At 45.2% G+C, this 12,246-nt stretch overlaps 1 long non-coding RNA gene and 1 pseudogene across 1 annotated transcript in view; both read left to right on the top strand.

Moving 5' to 3' along the window:
* Gm46036 overlaps window positions 1-11,405 on the top strand; it is a 48,447-nt gene extending 37,042 nt beyond the window's left edge. Inside the window, exons 2-3 of the long non-coding RNA XR_001778526.2 lie at window positions 4,246-4,570; window positions 11,260-11,405. This is a non-coding gene — a long non-coding RNA (predicted gene, 46036). The remainder of the gene's footprint in view (window positions 1-4,245; window positions 4,571-11,259) is intronic.
* Window positions 853-970, top strand: Gm24735 (annotated as a pseudogene).
* Window positions 11,406-12,246: the final 841 nt, after the last annotated feature.

Genomic DNA, 12,246 nt, shown 5'->3' with positions numbered 1-12,246 from the left:
CCAGTTCAGGACCTTTAGAAAATTCCACCAGACTCCTCCCCTCCTGAAAGAGAAAGGTCATAGAGCACTCAAGCACCCCTCCCTTCCGGAAGGGAGAGGCGGACTACATTCCTCAGACCTCGGAGGGGGTGGCAACCAACCATGGGCCACCTGCGGATCGTGAGGCCCAGAGCTATAGACACATTCTGCAGGATGAACCTACCACTGGCCACCTACAGACAAGTGAAGTCCTTGCCACCTCATTCCCTAGACCGAACAGTTTAAAAGTCACACTGTCCTGTCAATCACTTTGTGCCTAAGGGCTGCTGCTCTGAAAACTGCATAAAAACTCACTGAACGGGCTGGGGGGGGGGGGGTCGTTCTCTCTCTCCTTCATGTGCAGGGCAACCCCAGCATGCTGGAACAATAAAATTCCTCTTGCTTTTGCATCGATCCCCTGCTCTATGTTGTTCACTGGGGGTCCTCCAGTAAGTTAAGTCTCGCCAGAGTCTTACATGAGTACACTGTCTCTGTCTTGAGACACACCAGAAGAAGGGGGTCGGACCCCATTACAGATAGTTGTAAGCCACCATGTGGTTGCTGGGAATTGAACTCAGGGCCTCTGGAAGAGCAGTCAGTGCTCTCTTAACCGCTGAGCCATCTCTCCAGCCCCCACCCTTTTTTTTGGTAATTTTTAATGTTTTATCTTAATGTTGACACAGTTTTTACAAGGTACAGTTGTTGACTCCTAAGGAGAACCTAAAAGTCTTCCTGTCTCATAAGTCAATGCTATTTGAACGAAGGCTGTCAACTTGGCCCAACTTCATTTTGTTCACAATAAAAGTAAAATTAAAAAAAATAATAATAATGACAGGGATCATTCTGGCAGCACATATACTAAAACTGGAACAATACAGAGAAGATTTGCAAGGTCTCTGCACAAGGATGACAGGAAATTCGAGGAGCCGGAGCCGGAGCCGGCCATATTTTCCTGTATTTGTGTACAGTTTGAATTCATGAGAGCTTTACTCATGTGACCGTTCTTAACCCTCAGAGTGTGAACTGCCTGAGGCCCCTTGTTGATCCTTATGCTTACATTTTTTAAAAAGTCCTTCAGATGTTTTCCGTATTGGATTCATCTCCTTTCAATGCCGCATGTAAGCTCTCACCTAGTGCCTCTCACTGTACAACAGCTCCATTCATTCCTGATACACCGACAAGAAGACCTCTGAGAAGCTCTGGCTGCAAGGGGCCTTCATCCTTTCACCCCAGACCAGATACAGTTCTTTACATCCATCCTCCATTGTCTCCTGCCCACTTCCTGCAGTTACTGCAGATCCTGTACATTGACCCTGGTAACTCACTTTGGTGGGACTGGTCACTATGAATCCACATCCCTCCCAAGTTCCATCTTCATAGAACCACTGAGCCCTTCCACTCCCTCTACCTTCCTGGGCACTCTGCAACCAGATCATCTGTTTTTTGGCTCCCCTAACACTTATTTTTCAAAAGTTTCTCTAGGTCTTAGAATCCAGGAGCTCAGGGCAGTGACTGCAGGATGGACTGCGGTTGAGTTAAAAACACTCCTCCAAAGCATCCTATGTCCTCTTTGATCCTGGGGACAGAACCCAACCATCCCTCCTCCACAGGATGTAGGCAATTAAAGAACACCTTGCCCTTTCTTTCTTATCTGTCTCTGGTCTCTGGAATGGAGGGTTAATGATCTGAAAGCCTCAGGTGTCTGAGGTGCTCTGAGCAGGAAAGGTGACTTGACCGATAAGATCAGATGCAAGCTTCTGATGAGGAGACCCACATTCCAACCCTGCTGCTGTTTCCAGACTTGCAGGGGAATTGGCTTGCAGACTGAATTTCCCATTCCCAGAGTTCTCCCTCTTCCATCCTATAAAATCTCACTCCCCTCCCCCTCCACGGGTGCATGGTCTCACTTCAGGGAGACGCGGCAATGTCTATCATTCCAATTAAGGAACAATTCTGCGTCTAGAGGTGCCTGACTTTATTTAATTCCCAATTTGCCTATGTCAATCTCTAACAAAAAATACCTTGCTCACAAAAACACATCTAAATCTGAAGCATAAGCCCTACATCTGTAGAATTACATACGACATGGAGTACCAGATGCATTTAAAAAAAAAATACTCCTCTGAAACAAATCTCTCAAACAAGTTCTTGAATGTAAAAGAAAAGGAAAACAATTCTTTAAACATTCAGGAAAGGGTTTTTTTGTTGTTGTTTTTAAAAGGAGGCTATATGGCGCCATGGCATTTTCAAACTAAAACTTTACATTGTGATCCATATTTTAGATGGGCAAGATCCTACTCATGTACAAAATCAATAGAAAGATGTTCTTGAGCATGGAAAATCTCAGGAAGTTTAAAACCAGGATGTTAACCCATAGGTCTTAAGGGAGGGTTTTCCAAAACACAAGTACTTAATAAAGTCCTTACAGATGCTAACCAGCAAGGAATGTGGTCCTGGAACTGTTGTTACCAGTGAGTTCCAGGTCCCTTCATCCCACTGGCAGAGCTTTTCACCAACAGGGAGAGTGCAACCCCTCATAGTGTTAGCTAATTATCCTCTCTGACCTCCAGTAGCTGGAGCTAGCAGCTCTCCACCACTGTCCATTGCTACCACTCTTAACCAATCCAAATAAAAACCATGGATAGGCAAACAAAACTATCCAAACAGCCTGATCCACTAAGGCAGTGGTTCTCAACCTTCCTAATGCTTTGGCCCATTAATACAGTTTCTCAGGTTGTGGTGACCCCCAGCCATAAAACTGTTTTTGTCACTACTTCACAACTGTAATTGTGCTCCTGTTATGAATCATGTAAATATTTGTGTTTTCTGATCGTCTTGGGCCTCTGTGAAAGGGACAGTCACCTTCCCAAAGGGGTCCCCACCCACAGGTTGAGAACCACTACACGAAGGCAAAAGTGGAGTGCCATCTGGATAAACCAAAGGTGTCTTGTGCACAAAAGTACCCTTGCCGCTAACCGTAGGCTTTTTCTGTGGATCACACCAGTTTGCGAAAGCGACTGAGCTCGCTTGTTCGGGTGCCATGGGGAATGGGTGGCATTGCTCCTGAACTCAAACTGACTTGAAGATGACAGGGCAGGGTCATCTAAAGAGACCATGGGGTATCTGGGGTTATCACCATGTCAAGAAGGAAGCGAAAATAAAGGGAGTGGAGGAAGGAAGGTGGAGAAGGAGGGAAAGAAGGGAGGGAGGAAGGGAGGGAGGAGGGAGGGGGAGGACGGGAGGAAGGGAGGGAGGAAGGGAGGGAGGAGGGAGGGGCAGGAAGGGAGGAAGGGAGGGAGGAGGGAGGGGCAGGAAGGGAGGAAGGGAGGAAGGGAGGAAGGGAGGAAGGGAGGAAGGGAGGAAGGGAGGAAGGGAGGAAGGGAGGGATCTCTTTTATCGTGAAGAGCTAGGTCCTTCTGCCTCAAGATGACTTCCACACCACCAACAAGAATGGAAAACAAAGGCTGTGTGTAACAGCACCTGTATCCCAGCACTTGCCAACCTCCTGGTTTGAGGCCAGCCTGTCTCAAAACTACAGGAACAACAACAACAACAACAGTAGGGAATAAATCTGTCAGGCCTAAACATTTTTTAAACAAAATGTTGAGGAAGGTAACCAACTCACAGGAACCCACGCCATTACCCGAGCGGGAAATGTTCGAGACAGGAACATGGGTCAGTCAGACGTACCCGTGTCTGGGTTGGTTAGGGCTGATAGTCGGAAAAGTTCGCTCACAGTCAGGAGTTGAATCTGGTGTCAACCCATGCTCAGGAAGGCTGGGTGTTCTTTTGTTTGCCCGACTCAAGCTAGGGTTGGGATCTCACGTGTTCCCCCAAAGGCTCACGTGCTGAGCACGTGTTGAGCACGGGTCCCTAGCCCGGTGCTCCTAGGAGACGATAGAACTTGATAGATGACAGAAGGCCGGGCATAGTGGAAGGAAGTTAAATAATCGGGACTTGCTTCGGAGGGGAGATGGGGACACCAGCCTCTCCCTGTTTCTCCCTGCCATGGTGAGTGAATAGACTCCTTCAAGGATAGAAACACCCGAAGCTGTGGGGATCTCCCCTTCTCTTGATTTGCCTTTCTTCAAATATCCTGTCAGCTCCAGGAAGCTAACACAGCACGCTCTCTGTTAACTGGTAAGCTCATGTCTGTTCTCTGGTGATCGCAATTAATTTAGAACATTTCAGAACATTTCTTTTTCTCAGTAATTTTCTCCCCCTTAGGGAAGAACGAACTGCTGGCAGTGCGATCTAGAAACCCTCACTCAAGATCCATCGCAGATGGTTCCGAACCACAGAAGCCTATGGCGAGCAGACTCTGGAGCGGAAAGTTTATAAGTCGAATGAACGAAATCTACGAAATCTACGGAGACCGAGACCCAGTGAGTCAGGCTGGCAATGTAGCTCAGCTCCTAGAGTGCTTGCCTAGCACGCGGGAGGTCCTGAGCTCGAGCCCCATCATAATACTGGATGCGGTGGTGGCACACTTGTTGTCCCAAGACTCCACAGCGGGCATGGAGAGGATCTCAAGCTTATCCTCAGATAATTAGTGAGTTCAAGGGCTACCCAGGTTACAAGGGAGGGGAGGGGCGAGGGAGGGGGAGGGAGGGAGAGAGAGAAGAGGGAGGGGAGGGAGGGAGGGGAAGGAGGGAGGGCAGGCAGGCAGGCAAGCTAATAATTTCTTTCATCTTCCAAGCAGAAAAACAATGGATGGTATCTAAAATCAAACTGTACTATGTTTTTCTTTTTTGTTTTCCTATTAGCTCTCAATAAATAAAAAGCAACATCTATATTTAACCCTACTGTAATGAAATCATTTGTGTGTGTTCATGTGAGTGTTCTTGTGTGTGTACTCGTGTGTGTGTGTGTGTGTGTGTGTGTGTGTGTGTGTGTGTGTTTGTGTGTGTGTACCATATATGGATTTAATATTTCCCTAAGGGTAATAATGGGTGGAATTTGGTTTGTTTGTTTGTTTGTTTGTTTTTCACCTCTGAACTTTGCCATATCTTTCCATTTGTTTTGTTTTTGAGACTGGCTCTCAGGTAGCCCAGTATGACCTAGATCTTTGCAGCAGTCAAGGATGGCATTGAACTTTTCATCTTCTACCTCTGCCTCCTGCCGGCTGGGATTACAGGTAGGAACCACACAGCCAGCTTTGCTTTCTTGACAGCTTTTACATAATTTGCATCCCAAACAAGCCCTGAGAAACAAGCCAGTAAGCAGCACTCTTCACTCTTCCAAGGCCTCTGCATCACTTCCTGACTCCAGGGGATCCTTCCTCTAAACTGCTTTTGGTCCCAGTCTTTATCACAACCACGGGGACCTGGTTAAGACAGCGTCATACCTAAGGAACGATCCCCTAAAGTCACAGAGACTTCTGCTTATTCATCACAGTTTTAGTTTGTAAAAGTTGTTCATTGCTGGGCATTATTGTTCCAGGGACTTAACTCAGGAGCCAGAGGCATGAGTTCAAGGACAGCCTGGTCTACAAAATGAGTTCAGGATAGCCAGGGTTACACAGAGAAACCCTGTCTTGAAACAAAAACCTTTCTTGAAATATCAAGGAACAAAACCAAAACAAAAGTTATTTTATCTATCTGTCTATTTATTTATTTTATATGTATGTATGTATGTATGTTTGTATGTATGTATGTATGTATGTATGTATGTATGTATGTATGTATGTTTTGGCTACAACTCCAGCAGGACAAGAACTGAAGCAGAGGCCACGAAGGAACACTGCTTACTGGCTTGTGCCTCATGGCTTGCTCAGCCTGCTTTCTATATAACTCAGGACCATCTGTGGGGGGTTGTGGGGGGGGGGGGAGAGGCACCAGCCAAAGAGAGCTGGGCTCCCCCATATCAATCAAGAAAATGAGCATCTGCCTTGTCCACAATCCAATCCAATGAAGACGTTTTCTCAATTGGGCTTCCCTCTTCCCCAACGACTTGAGCTTGTATCAAGCTTGAAACAAGCCAGCGTGCTCATTAAAAAATGAGCACCCATTCCCCTCTCCTCTAAGCTCCGACGGGACGACTAGTCCTTTCTGTGAGTCTGACTGTTCTCACATCGGTGGATTCACACCTTCTGTGTTATTTTGTGACTGGCTCAAGGTGCACCACACTATACATTGAGCAGAGCTTACTCCTCTCAAGGTCTGGATACTATTTTATGTGCACACCACATCCTCTCATCTCTTGACTTGCTTCTGCCTTAGAAGATGCTGCCTTGGATACAGGTCTATAACATAGCTGTCAGAGTCCCTGCTTTTCCATTCTTGTGGACACTCAATGGAGTTGATGGAGCATATAGTAATTCTATTTTTAGGGCTTTTTTTTTCCATTTTTTAATTTTATGGGTATGGGTATTTGACCTGCATGTATGTGTATGTACCAAATGCATGCAATGCCTCAGAGGCCAGAGAGGGTGTTTAATTTCCTGGAACTAAAGTTACAGGCGGGTACTGGAATCCAAACAGGGTCCTCTGGAGGAGCAATCTGTGCTCTTAACTGCTAGGCCATTCTTCCAGCCCCTGTTCTTTGTGTTTTTGTTCGTTCGTTCGTTCGTTCGTTCGTTCGTTTCTGATCATACTATTTCCGTAATGTCTACCATTTTACGTTTCCGTGGGCAATGTGCACGGGTTGCAATTTCTCCACATCATCCGCAGCAGCGTCTTCTGCTTTATTTTGAGTACTAGTGTGATGTGCCCTTGTGGGTTTGATCTTTATTGTGCTCACAATTACAAGGTTGACATTTTTTCCTTGTGCTTATCGGTCTTTTGTATGTCTTCTTTAGAGAAAATATATACCAGTTCATTGTGCACTTTCTTTAGATTTATTGACTTTATGTGTACAGGTGTCTGCCTGCATGTATGTATGTGCACCACCTGCACTCCTGGTACCCACAGAGGTCATAAAAGAGGTCAGCATCCCTGGAACTGCAGTTACAGATGCTCCTGAGCCACCATGTGGATGCTGGGAACTAACCCTGAGCCCCCAGAAAGAACAGCCCGTTGCTCCTAACCCCACACCGTCTCTCCAGCCTCTCGTGGTCCATTTTCTAAGCAGATTGTTTATTCTGTTTTGGCCCCCTTTTCAGGTGTAAGTATCTCTACACAATCTGGATATTAACCCTTTATCAGATGTATGTTATATAAACATTTCCTCCTAGTCCATATGTCTTCCCACCCTGTTAATTATGCCCTTGCAGGCACAGGCATTCATCTGACTGCTGTGCAGTTTATCTACCTTTCATTGAGTTTCAGTCAAGCAACCTGTGCTTTGGGTGTCTTATCTAGGAAGTCCTTGCTGAACTCCATATGTTTCCTTCTATAAGTTTTACGGTTTTGGTGTCACATTTATACTTTTGGTACATTTAAAATTTGTTTTTCTTGTTTTCCTCATCCAGATTATTTTTAGTTTTGCAACTTTAAAGATATACCTTTTAAATGCAATATATCATTTTAAAAATACAAAATAATATTTCAAGTTAAAATATAATTACATTATTTCCTTACTCCTTCCCTGCCTCCCCACACTCCCTCTCAAATTCATGGCCTCTTTTTAATTATTGCTACATGCATAATGCACAAACATATCAATACAAAATCCAGCTTCATTCTTTTGCAAGGGATACACCAAGTTTTTCCAAGAAAAACTAGATTTATTTATTTATTTGCTTTTATGATACTAGGAATGGAACCCAGGACCTTACATATGCTGAGTGTGATGGTAAATACTGATTTTCAACTTGATATATTTAGAATCTAGTAAAGAAAGCTCTAGGAATATTTATGAGATTCATAAAGGTATATATATGTGTATGTGTGTGTGTGTGTGTATATATGTATGTATATATATATATATATATACCTTGATATATATATATATCAAAAGGAGTAAAGGTAGATCTGAAGCTGGCTTCTCTCCACCTCCACCCCTTATTAGCAGCAATCAGTAGGCTAGCTGAACTAGTCTGAGTTAGCTCAATAGAAATTGTGGCTTCCAGTGATCTCGTCTGTGGAACGGCCCACTTTCTCCCATATATATATGGGAATACACACACACACACACACACACACACACACACATAAATAAAATGTATGCACATACTGAAGTGAGAAAACCCACCTGAAGTGGGAACAGCACCATGCCATGAGCCGTGGTCACCATGCCATGAGCCGTGGTCACCATGCCATGAGCTGTGGTCACCATGCCATGAGCCGTGGTCAGGGGCGAGTTGAAAAGAGAAGGTAACTGAGCACTGCAATCTTCTCTACTACTCCCTGTCTGTGGATGCAGTGTGACAGCTGCCCAGGCTCCTGCCACTGTGTCTTTCCCACCATGATGAACCATGAGCCTAAACAAGTCCTTTCCTCCTTAAGTTGTGCTTGTGGGTATTTTATAGCAGCGACACAAGTGAAGTAGCCAATATCCCGCTGAGCTACATCCCAGCTACTTGTATTCGTCTGGGGCTTTTGCAAACAAGGTCACACTCTACAGTCCAGGTGGATCTCTAGTCCTCCGTCCTCCCGTCTGTGCCCTGATGCTGGAATCACTGCTGTGCCCTATCACACTAGTGTTATTCTTAACAGAAGCCATACAGTGTGTGGCATTAAACAATACAAACAAACAAAACAAAACAACCATATAAACAAAACCCAGCACAATGACCAGGCACAGTGACCTAGAATCCTACCAACTTGGGAGGCTTAAGTAGGAGGATCTCAAGTTCGAAGCAAACCTGATCTACATACAGTGTGAGCAAGGGTGATGTTCTTCAGGACACAGACCCACAGCATTTAAGACGGAGCGCGTGGGCACACTGTCTAGCGAAGTGCCAAAGCCACTCACTCATGTTTCCCCACCGGGAGTTATGCTTGGCCCAGACACAGCGGTTCCACAATACAAGAAGAGCTGCGCTGAGCTGTTGAACTTGTTTATAAGGGAGAGGAAGAGGGGAGGGAGGGGAAATGAGTCAATTGTGGGGAGCAGGAACTTCCTGAGGGGAGAAAGTGGGCCGTTCTACAGACAAGATCACCCACCAGAAGCCACTATTTCTATTGCGCTAACTCTGACTAGTTCAGGTAGCCTATTGGTTGTTGCCGATAAGGGGTGGAGGTGGTGAGAAGCCAGCTCCAGACCCACCCTTACGCCTTTTGTTTCACAGAAGTAAGCAAACCCTGATTCTCTCTCTACGCCACCCACAGCCCAGGCGATCAACCGCTTGTATCTCTTCTAGGATTTTATCTGGGATTATACATTTTTATTGCTCTGTGTGTGTGTGTGTGTGTGTGTGTGTGTGTGTGTGTGTGTGTGTGATTGGTAATGGAACCAGGCCTTGTACATAATAGTCAACTGATCTACCACTGAACTCCAACTCCAGCCACGATAGTCTATGTTGACTCCTCTTTTCTCCCCTGACTTGGCCAGTTTTCAATGACACAGAGCAAAGGTTGAACACTCTAGCCTTCCCAATCCATCTCCCCTGAGTCTATAGGTCATGGCTGAGGCTAAGCCCACTTTTGCATCTATCCCTGTATTCACTGAATATTTCTTTTTGTTTGTTTGTTTGGTTTTGTTTTTTGTTTTTTGTTTTTCGAGACAGGGTTTCTCTGTATAACCCTGGCTGTCCTGGAACTCACTTTGTAGACCAGGCTGGCCTCGAACTCAGAAATCTGCCTGCCTCTGCCTCCCGAGTGCTGGGGTTAAAGGCGTGCGCCACCACGCCCGGCTGAATATTTCTTTAGTGGAGTACATCACTGCAGGTGCTTAGAGAGCTTACTATTGTTAAGTTTATAACGATTAGTTAAAACATGATGATAAGCCAGGTAGCCTACCGGTGATGTTTCTTTCTTGTAGGATATTATGTTTTCTTCCTGGTCCCCATCAGTTTCATTGTTTGCTCAGGTCTCCTGTGCCCACCTCCTTCTCCCCTTCAGTAGGACTGGGTGACTTCTCTTCAATGTTTTCCCACACGAGAGATCTACTCAGTTCTTCCTTTCTCCTTTTCTTACTCCTTTAAAAATCCTTGTAGATCACCAGACACCATGGAGTAGAGACAGGCAGATCTCCATCAGTTCAAGGCCAGTCTGGTCTAGGCAGCCTGCTCTAGGGGAGCAAACCTGAGTACAGGGACACATACTTTAATCCCAGCCCTTGGGAAGCAGCGTTGTTTGGGTCTTATGAAGCCAACTCTGGTTGACACAGCAAGTTCTAGGACATCCAAAGCGACATGGTGAGACCCTGTCTCAAGACAACAACAATAAAAACACAACCACCAGCCTCCCCCAAAAACCAAGCAATCCCCCCAAAACCCCAAGCAAACAAGCATCCATGAAAGCTGACACTTCCTTCGTAGTGGGAATGTTCCCATTCTTTGACCTGGACGCTCAGGGATTTCTTCCAATTTAGACACTGATTTCCTGTTCCTTCATCATTTAAAAAATGTCTGTCTGTCTGTCTGTCTGTCTTTAAAGACAGTGTTTCTCTCTGTAGCCCGGCTGACCTAGAATTCACTCTATAGACCAGGATGGTCTGGAACTAAGAGATTCACCTGCCTCTGCCTCCTGAGTGCTGGGATTAAAGGTGTACACCACCACTGTTACTAGACTTAAAAATATATATATAGCTTTGTTCATCTCTTATCAATAGCATCCCTGGGCATAAAATAGTAGAGTCGGCACTGATCTGTGATCTAGCTGGGTTTTATTGTTTTCTTCTGTTTTGTAGATTTTTTTGCATTTCTGCAAATGTCCTAGACTTAACCTTGGATATCTTTCTCATTCCTAGTTATCCTTTTCATATTGTCTTGTTCTTGTTCCATAATACTGTGTCATATTTTAATGGATGATATTTAGCTACATTTCCATTTTCTTCTGTTATAATGGACCATTCTGACTTTTTCTGCAACTATTTCTAATTTATATGTTGCTCGGAAAAGATCTTTAGATTTATTTCCAAAGAATCCTATGAAAAAAACTTTTAGTTTCAAATCTCTCACAGAGCTGTGATTGTACAATCAGTATTCATTTGCATCAATTTTAACTCTTGGTATTTTTCTCCTCTTCTACTTTTTCTCTCCCAGTCTAATGGATAAATACTTAGCTCTTTGTATCCTTATCATTTTTTATATTATATAAAAAATACCACTAAGCTAAGAATTATCATTAAGACTGACCAGCTCAAGCTCACTACGTGGCGTTCTCCAGCCGCTTCCCACTTTAAATCTATTTATAGACGTGTGTGCTGAAACATGGACGGAAATCTGGTTACTGAGCAGTTGGCAGCCATGGGTGGAGAGGAAGACATACTTGTCAGAATAAAAGAATGAACAGGAGGCAGTTCGGCACCAATCTCTGTGAGACCCTAGTCTCTCCAGGAACTTCTGCTAGATGCCAGTGTACAAAGATGGCTACGTGAGACCCAGGATCAACTGAGTGATGGACATTTAAAATTGAGAGGAGGGAGGCAGCATCCCACTCCCACGCAGTTAGCGTTAGAGCCATTCGCTGACCACCCGACAATAACACGGGAAACCTATTTTATTAGAACATGTCCAAATACTTCCCTCAAAGTGTCTTCAAGCTCTAAGTCACTGAAATGTTCAGTTTCTGAAGCCGCACTGAAGCAGAGACGTCCAGTTCTTTGGAAAGTTAGTTGCATCAAATGATGTTTTGCTGGGGCACACAGGTGAAAGGATGTTTGGATATAGCAAACACGTGGAAAGACCGGTGATGACAGAGTATAAATATGACCCCGCAGACAGTGGGAGATGAGCACTGAGCTTTGGTTTGCTCTGCCTCGCTATTCTTTGATCAAGACATGCATGTGTTGGTTCACCTTACATAGCGTTGTTGAGCCCAGCTTGTGATAACTCTGACACTGAGAGGAGCTCGCCCAAGAGCTGATCTTGAGGTTCCTGCAGCAGCTCGCCACGTTTGCGGCCTCACCTCAGGCCGGTTGGAGAGCCTGGTGGCTGCTTTAGGATTGAACTGCAGCTGCCTGGAGTCTGCTTGCCGAAAGGACTGGACTGTAGCTGCTGAGTCGTATTTGGGGTTGGCTACAGGACCGAACCGCTGCCCCGGAAGATCGAGCTCACCCCCAAAGAACTATTGCTTAACAGATCCACCTCCCCCAGATCCTGATAACTTTCCTCCTCCCTCTGCTGGGGGGCGGGCTAGAGGACAGGTTGAATTAAAAGTAGGTTGCAAAAAAATTATGCCT

The sequence above is a fragment of the Mus musculus genome, chromosome 8 (genome assembly GCF_000001635.26).
Source record: "Mus musculus strain C57BL/6J chromosome 8, GRCm38.p6 C57BL/6J".
In the NCBI taxonomy this organism is placed as follows: Eukaryota; Metazoa; Chordata; class Mammalia; order Rodentia; family Muridae; genus Mus; species Mus musculus.
This window is presented reverse-complemented; position numbering and strand designations above follow the sequence as displayed.